Source organism: Arachis ipaensis, chromosome B4, assembly GCF_059453495.1.
Source record: "Arachis ipaensis isolate K30076 ecotype BB chromosome B4, ASM5945349v1, whole genome shotgun sequence".
NCBI lineage: Eukaryota > Viridiplantae > Streptophyta > Magnoliopsida > Fabales > Fabaceae > Arachis > Arachis ipaensis.
The window spans coordinates 106,042,475-106,051,126 of record NC_142439.1 but is presented as its reverse complement, the minus strand read 5'-3'; the positions used below and the strand labels follow the sequence as shown (position 1 = coordinate 106,051,126).

General features: G+C 41.9%; 1 non-coding gene across 1 annotated transcript; it reads right to left on the bottom strand.

Annotated features, from left to right (window-relative positions):
* Positions 1 to 379: 379 nt before the first annotated feature.
* LOC148568667 (small nucleolar RNA R71) lies at positions 380 to 487 on the bottom strand. The gene has a single exon (XR_015881644.1). It is a non-coding gene; the product is annotated as a small nucleolar RNA R71 (small nucleolar RNA).
* Between the last annotated feature and the right edge of the window lie 8,165 nt (positions 488 to 8,652).

Here is an 8,652-nt window from a genome sequence, read left to right as displayed (position 1 = left end):
CAACAATGCAAGGAGAATGCTTGGTGACTTTACTGCACCAAATTCCAATTTACATGGAAGAAGCATCTCCATTCCTACCATTGGAGCAAACAATTTTGAGCTGAAACCTCAATTAGTTTCTCTGATGCAGCAGAACTGCAAGTTTCATGGACTTCCATCTGAAGATCCTTTTCAGTTCTTAACTGAATTCTTGCAGATCTGTGATACTGTTAAGACTAATGGAGTAGATCCTGAAGTCTACAGGCTCATGCTTTTCCCATTTGCTGTAAGAGACAGAGCTAGAATATGGTTGGACTCTCAACCTAAAGATAGCCTGAACTCTTGGGATAAGCTGGTCACGGCTTTCTTAGCCAAGTTCTTTCCTCCTCAAAAGCTGAGCAAGCTTAGAGTGGATGTTCAAACCTTCAAACAAAAAGATGGTGAATCCCTCTATGAAGCTTGGGAAAGATACAAGCAGCTGACCAAAAAGTGTCCTTCTAACATGCTTTCAGAATGGACCATCCTGGATATATTCTATGATGGTTTATCTGAGCTATCAAAGATGTCATTGGATACCTCTGCAGGTGGATCTATTCACCTAAAGAAAACGCCTGCAGAAGCTCAAGAACTTATTGACATGGTTGCTAATAACCAGTTCATGTACACTTCTGAGAGGAATCCTGTGAGTAACGGGACGCCTATGAAGAAGGGAGTTCTTGAAGTTGATACTCTGAATGCCATATTGGCTCAGAACAAAATATTGACTCAGCAAGTCAATATGATTTCTCAGAGTCTGAATGGAATGCAAGCCGCATCCAACAGTACTCAAGAAGCTTCTTATGCAGAAGAAGCTTATGATCCTGAGAACCCTGCAATAGCAGAGGTGAATTACTTAGGTGAACCTTATGGAAACACCTATAATCCATCATGGAGAAATCATCCAAATCTCTCATGGAAGGATTAAAGGCCTCAACAAGGCTTTAATAATGGTGGAAGAAACAGGTTTAACAATAATAAATCTTTTCCATCATCCACTCAGCAAAAGACAGAGAACTCTGAACAAAATACTTCTAATTTAGCAAACTTAGTCTTTGATCTATCTAAGGCCACTGTAAGTTTCATGAATGAAACAAGGTCTTCCATTAGAAATTTGGAAGCACAAGTGGGCCAGCTGAGTAAAACGATCACTAAAATCCCTCCTAGCACTCTCCCAAGCAATACAGAAGAGAATCCAAAAGGAGAGTGCAAGGCCATTGACATAAGCACCATGGCCGAACCTATAAGGGAAGGAGAGGACGTGAATCCCAAGGAGGAAGACCTCCTGGGACGTCCAGTGGTCAATAAGGAGCTTCCCTCTGAGGAACCAAAGGACTCTGAGGCTCATCTAGAGACCATAGAGATTCCATTGAACCTCCTTATGCCATTCATGAGCTCTGATGAGTATTCCTCTTCTGAAGAGAATGAGGATGCTACTGAAGAGCAAACTGCCAAGTTTCTTGGTGCAATCATGAAGCTGAATGCCAAATTATTTGGTATTGAAACTTGGGAAGATGAACCTCCCTTGTTCATCAAGGAACTAAGTGATCTGGATCAACTGACATTGCCTCAGAAGAGACAGGATCCTGGAAAGTTCATAATACCTTGTACCATAGGCACCATGATCTTTAAGGCTCTGTGTGACCTTGGTTCAGGAATAAACCTCATGCCACTCTCTGTAATAGAAAAACTGGGAATCTATAGGGTGCAAGCTGCTAAAATCTCATTGGAGATGGCAGACAATTCAAGAAAACAGGCTTATGGACAAGTAGAGGACGTGTTAGTAAAGGTTGAAGGCCTTTACATCCCTGCTGATTTCATAGTCCTAGAAACTGGAAAGGAAGAGGATGAATCCATCATCCTAGGAAGACCTTTCCTAGCCACAGCAAGAGCTATGATTGATGTGGACAGAGGAGAATTAATCCTTCAATTGAATGAGGACAACCTTGTGTTTACAACTCAAGGATCTCTCTCTGCATCCATGGAGAGGAAGCAGAAAAAGCTTCTCTCAAAGAAGAGTCAAACAAAGCCCCCACAGTCAAACTCTAAGTTTGGTGTTGGAGAGTCTCAACAATGCTCTGAACATCTGTGAGACTCCATGAGAGCCCACTGTCAAGCTATTGACATTAAAGATGCGCTTGTTGGGAGGTAACCCAATTTTTATTTATCTAACAATATTTTTCTTAGTTATATGTCTTTATAGGTTCATGATCATGTGGAGTCACAAAATAAATATAGAAATTGAAAACGGAATCAAAAACAGCAGAAGAAAAATCACACCCTGGAGGAAGCATCTGCCTGGCGTTCAACGCCAGAACAGAGCATGGTTCTGGCGCTGAACGCCCAAAATGGGCAGTATCTGGGCGCTGAACGCCCAAAATGGGCATCATCTGGGCGCTGAACGCTAGAAATGGCCAGTAAATGGGCATTGGACGCCCAAAATGGGCACCAACCTGGTGCTGAACGCCCAGAGTTGTGTGCAAGGGCATTTTACATGCCTAATTTGGTGCAAGGTTGTAAATCCTTGAACACCTCAGGATCTGTGGACCCCACAGGATCATCTCAGGATCTGTGGATCCCACAGGATCATCTCAGGATCTGTGGACCCTATAGGATCATCTCAGGATCTGTGAACCCCATAGGATCCCCACCTACCTCCACTCACTTCTTCTCACCCTTCTTTCACACAATCCCATAAACACTCTTCCCCAAAACCCTTCACCAATCACCTCAATCTCTCTTCCCCATCACCTCTTCACCACTCACATCCATCCACTCTTCCCCATAAACCTACCTCATAAACTCCACCTACCTTCAAAATTCAAAATCAATTTCCCACCCAAACCCACCCTACATGACCGAAACTTAACCCCCCCTCCCTCCCCTATATAAAGCCTTCCATTCTTCCTCATTTTCACACAAACACAACCATCTCTTCTCTTTTTGGCCGAAACACAACCCCTTCCCCCTCTCCTCCATTTTTTCTTCTTCTTCATCTATTCTTTCTTCTCTTGCTCGAGGGCGAGCAAAATTCTAAGTTTGGTGTGGTAAAAGCATAAGCTTTTTGTTTTTCCATTACCATTGATGGCACCTAAGACCGGAGAATCCTCTAGAAAGGGGAAAGGGAAGACAAAAGCTTCCACATCCGAGTCATGGGAGATGGAAAGATTCATCTCCAAAGCTCATCAAGACCACTTCTATGATGTTGTGGCCAAGAAGAAGGTGATCCCTGAGGTCCCTTTCAAACTCAAAAGAAATGAGTATCCGGAGATCCGACATGAAATTCAAAGAAGAGGTTGGGAAGTTCTAACAAATCCCATCCAACAAGTCGGCATCCTAATGGTTCAAGAGTTCTATGCCAATGCATGGATCACCAAGAACCATGATCAAAGTAAGAACCCGGATCCAAAGAACTATGTTACAATGGTTCGGGGGAAATACTTAGATTTTAGTCCGGAAAATGTGAGGTTGGCGTTCAACTTGCCAAACATGGAAGAGAACGCACGCCCCTACACAAGGAGAGTCAACTTTGATCAAATGTTGGACCAAGTCCTTATGGACATATGTGTAGAAGGAGCTCAATGGAAGATTGACTTTAAAGGCAAGCCGGTTCAACTAAGAAGATTGGACCTCAAGCCTGTAGCTAGAGGATGGTTGGAGTTCATTCAATGCTCAATCATTCCCACTAGCAACCGGTCTGAAGTTACTATAGACCGGGCCATCATGATCCATAGCATCATGATTGGAGAAGAGGTGGAAGTTCATGAGATTATACCTCAAGAACTCTACAAGGTGGCTGACAAGTCCTCCACTATGGCAAGGTTAGCCTTTCCTCACCTCATTTGCCACCTATGCAATTCGGCTGGGATTGACATAGAGGGAGATATCCTCATTAAAGAGGACAAGCCCATCACTAAGAAAAAGATGGAGCAAGCAAGAAAGCCCATTCATGGAGCTCAAGAGGCGTATGAAGCTCATCACCATGAGATCCCGGAGATGCCTCAAATGCACTTTCCTCCACAAAACTATTGGGAGCAAATCAACACCTCCCTAGGAGAATTGAGTTCTAATATGGGACAACTAAGGGTGGAACATCAAGAACACTCCATCATCCTTCATGAAATAAGAGAAGATCAAAAAGCAATGAGGGAGGAGCAACAAAGACAAGGAAGAGACATAGAAGAGCTCAAGGACATCATTGGTTCCTCAAGAAGGAAACGCCACCATCACTAAGGTGGATTCATTCCTTGCTCTTATTTCTTCTGTTTTTCGTTTTCTATGTTAAGTGCTTATCTATGTTTGTGTCTTCATTACATGATCATTAGTAGTTAGTAACTCTGTCTTAAAGTTATGAATGTCCTATGAATCCATCACCTCTCTTAAATGAAAAATGTTTTAATTCAAAAGAACAAGAAGTACATGAGTTTCGAATTTATCCTTGAACTTAGTTTAATTATATTGATGTGGTGACAATGCTTCTTGTTTTCTGAATGTATGCTTGAACAGTGCATATGTCTTTTGAAGTTGTTGTTCATGAATGTTAAATATGTTGGCTCTTGAAAGAATGATGACTAGGAGACATGTTATTTGATAATCTGAAAAATCATAAAAATGATTCTTGAAGAAAGAAAAAGCAGCAAAGAACAAAGCTTGCAGAAAAAAAAATAGGCGAAAAAAAATATAGAAAGAAAAAGAAAAAGCAAGCAGAAAAAGCCAAAGCTCTTAAAACAAAGAGGCAAGAGCAAAAAGCCAATAACCCTTAAAACCAAAAGGCAAGGGCAAATAAAAAGGATCCCAAGGCTTTGAGCATCAGTGGATAGGAGGGCCTAAAGGAATAAAATCCTGGTCTAAGCGGCTAAACCAAGCTGTCCCTAACCATGTGCTTGCGGCGTGTAGGTGTCAAGTGAAAACTTGAGACTGAGCGGTTAAAGTCAAAATCCAAAGCAAAAAAAAAGAAAAAGAGTGTGCTTAAGAACCCTGGACACCTCTAATTGGGGACTTTAGCAAAGCTGAGTCACAATCTGAAAAGGTTCACCCAATTATGTGTCTGTGGCATTTATGTATCCGGTGGTAATACTGGAAAACAAAGTGCTTAGGGTCACGGCCAAGACTCATAAAGAAGCTGTGTTCAAGAATCATCATACTGAACTAGGAGAATCAATAACACTATCTGAACTCTGAGTTCCTATAGAAGCCAATCATTCTGAACCTCAATGGATAGAGTGAGATGCCAAAACTATTCAAGAGGCAAAAAGCTATAAGTCCCGCTCATCTGATTGGAGCTATGTTTCATTGATAGTTTGGAATTTATAGTATATTCTCTTCTTTTTATCCTATTTGATTTTCAGTTGCTTGGGGACAAGCAACAATTTAAGTTTGGTGTTGTGATGAGCGGATAATTTATACGCTTTTTGGCATTGTTTTTAGTAGGATCTAGTTACTTTTAGGGATGTTTTCATTAGTTTTTATGTTAAATTCACATTTCTGGACTTTACTATGAGTTTGTGTATTTTTTTGTGATTTCAGGTATTTTCTGGCTGAAATCGAGGGACTTGAGCAAAAATCAGATTCAGAGGTTGAAGAAGGACTGCTGATGCTGTTGGATTCTGACCTTCCTGCACTCAAAGAAGATTTTCTGGAGCTACAGAACTCGAAATGGCGCGCTTCCAATTGCGTTGGAAAGTAGACATCTAGGGCTTTCCAGCAATATATAATAGTCCATACTTTAACCAAAGATAGACGACTCAAACTGGCGTTCAACGCCAGCTCTCTGCCCAATTCTGGCGTCCAGCGCCAGAAAAGGATCCAAAACCAGAGTTGAACGCCCAAACTGGCACAAATGCTGGCGTTCAACTCCAAGAAGGACCTCTACACGTGCAACACTCAAGCTCAGCCCAAGCACACACCAAGTGGGCCCCGGAAGTGGATTTATGCATCAATTACTTATTTCTGTAAACCCTAGTGACTAGTTTATTATAAATAGGACCTTTTTCTATTGTATTAGACATCTTTGGACGCCTGGTTCTTAGATCAGAGGGGCTGGCCATTCGGCCATGCCTGGACCTTTCACTTATGTATTTTTAACGGTAGAGTTTCTACACTCCATAGATTAAGGTGTGGAGCTCTGCTGTTCCTCAAAGATTAATGCAAAGTACTACTGTTTTCTATTCAATTCATCTTATTTCGCTTCTAAGATATTCATTCGCTCTTCAACCTAAATGTGATGAACGTGACAATCATCATCGTTCCCTATGAACGCGTGCCTGACAACCACTTCTGTTCTACCTTCGACTGAATGAGTATCTCTTAGATCTCTTAATCAGAATCTTCGTGGTGTAAGCTAGAATGATGGCGGCATTCAAGAGAATCCGGAAAGTCTAAACCTTGTCTGTGGTATTCTGAGTAGGATTCAATGATTGAATGACTGTGATGAGCTTCAAACTCACGATTGCTGGGCGTAGTGACAGACGCAAAAGGATAGTAAATCCTATTCCAGTATGATCGAGAACCGACAGATGAATAGCCGTGCCGTGACAGGGTGCGTTGACCATGTTCACTGAGAGGATAGGATGTAACCATTGACAAGGGTGATGCCTCCAGACGATTAGCCATGCCGTGACAGGGCATTTGGATCATTTTCCCGAGAGAAGACCAAAAGTAGCCATTGACAATGGTGATGCATTACATAAAGCCAGCCATGGAAAGGAGTAAGACTGATTGGATGAAGATAGCAGGAAAGCAGAGGTTCAGAGGAACGAAAGCATCTCTATTCGCTTATCTGAAATTCTCACCAATGATTTACATAAGTATTTCTATCCCTATTTTATTAATTATTTTCAAAAACCCCATTACTGTTTTATATCCGCCTGACTGAGATTTACAAGGTGACCATAGCTTGCTTCATACCAACAATCTCCGTGGGATTCGACCCTTACTCACGTAAGGTATTACTTGGACGACCCAGTGCACTTGCTGGTTAGTTGTGCGAAGTTGTGAACCATGGTATTGGCATCATGTTTTTGGCGCCATTACCAGGGAAAGAAAGAGCGATGAATTTTACATAATTAAAGTGTAATCACAATTTCTGCGCACCAAGTTTTTGGCGCCGTTGCCGGGGAAAGAAAGAGCGATGAATTTTACATAATTAAAGTGTAATCACAATTTATTCGCACCATGGATCTATCCACATGAGAAAGACAATTGAAGAAGCTCAAGAGCTCATTGATACAGTTGCTAGAAATCAGCATCTGTACCTAAGCAGTGACTCTTCCATGAAAGAAGAGGCTAAAACAATAACTGCTGAACTCAGTCCTGCAGAGCAAGCTGCTGAATTCAAGGATAAACTACAAGAGACAAGGATGGCTAATATAAACATGGAAGTACAATTAAAGCAAACAAAGCAGCAGCTGTCAAAACAAATAACAGAAGAATGCCAAGCAGTTCAATTAAGAAGTGGGAAGACATTAAATACCCCACCTCAAGGCAGCAAGAAGCCAAGAAATGAGCAAACCACCCAAAATCCACCTGAGGACAGTAAGAGCCCAGGAAAAAATAATTCTGGCGCTAAAACGCCAGAAATTGGGTGGAAGGCTGGCGTTGAACGCCCAGACCATGCTCAGGACTGGCGTTCAACGCCAGAAACAAGCAAGGATCTGGCGTTGAACACCCAAAAGAAGCATAGTTCTGGCGTTCAGACGCCAGGAACAGATGAGGAGCTGGCGTCTAACGTCACTCCAGCTTCTAACTCTGGCACTCAATTGCCAGTGAGGGATCAGACACACACAAGTGCTGATGACAACCCATCTAAAAAGGCCTCTTCAACCACTTTTGTAGGAAATAAACCTACAGCAACTAAGGTTGAGGAATATAAAGCCAAGATATCTTATCCTCAAAAACTCTGCCAAGAGGAGCAGGATAAGCAATTTGCTCGCTTTGCAGATTATCTCAGAACTCTTGAAATAAAGATTCCATTTGCAGAGGCACTTGAGCAAATACCTTCTTATGCCAAGTTCATGAAAGAGATCTTGATTCATAAGAAGGATTGGAGAGAAACTGAAAGAGTTCTCCTCACTGAAGAATGCAGTGCAGTCATTCTGAAAAGCTTTCCTGAAAAGCTTAAAGACCCTGGGAGTTTTCTGATACCATGCACATTAGAAGGTAATTGCACCAAGACAGCTTTATGTGATCTTGGGGCAAGCATCAACCTAATACCTGCATCCACTATCAGAAAGCTTGGTTTAACTGAAGAAGTTAAACCAACCCGAATATGTCTCCAACTTGCTGATGGCTCCATTAAATACCCATCAGGCGTGATTGAAGACATGATTGTCAGAGTTGGGCCATTCACCTTTCCCACTGACTTTGTAGTGCTGGAAATAGAGGAGCACAAGAGTGCTACTCTCATTCTAGGAAGACCCTTCCTATCAACTGGACGAACTCTCATTGATGTCCAACAGGGGGAAATAACCCTGAGAGTCAATGATGATGAGTTTAAGTTGAATGCTGTCAAAGCCATGCAGCATCCAGACACATCAAAAGACTGCATGAAAGTTGATCTTATTGACTTTTTGGTAGAAGAGATCAACATGGCTGTGAGTCTCGAATCAGAATTGGAAGACATCTTTAAAGATGTTCAGC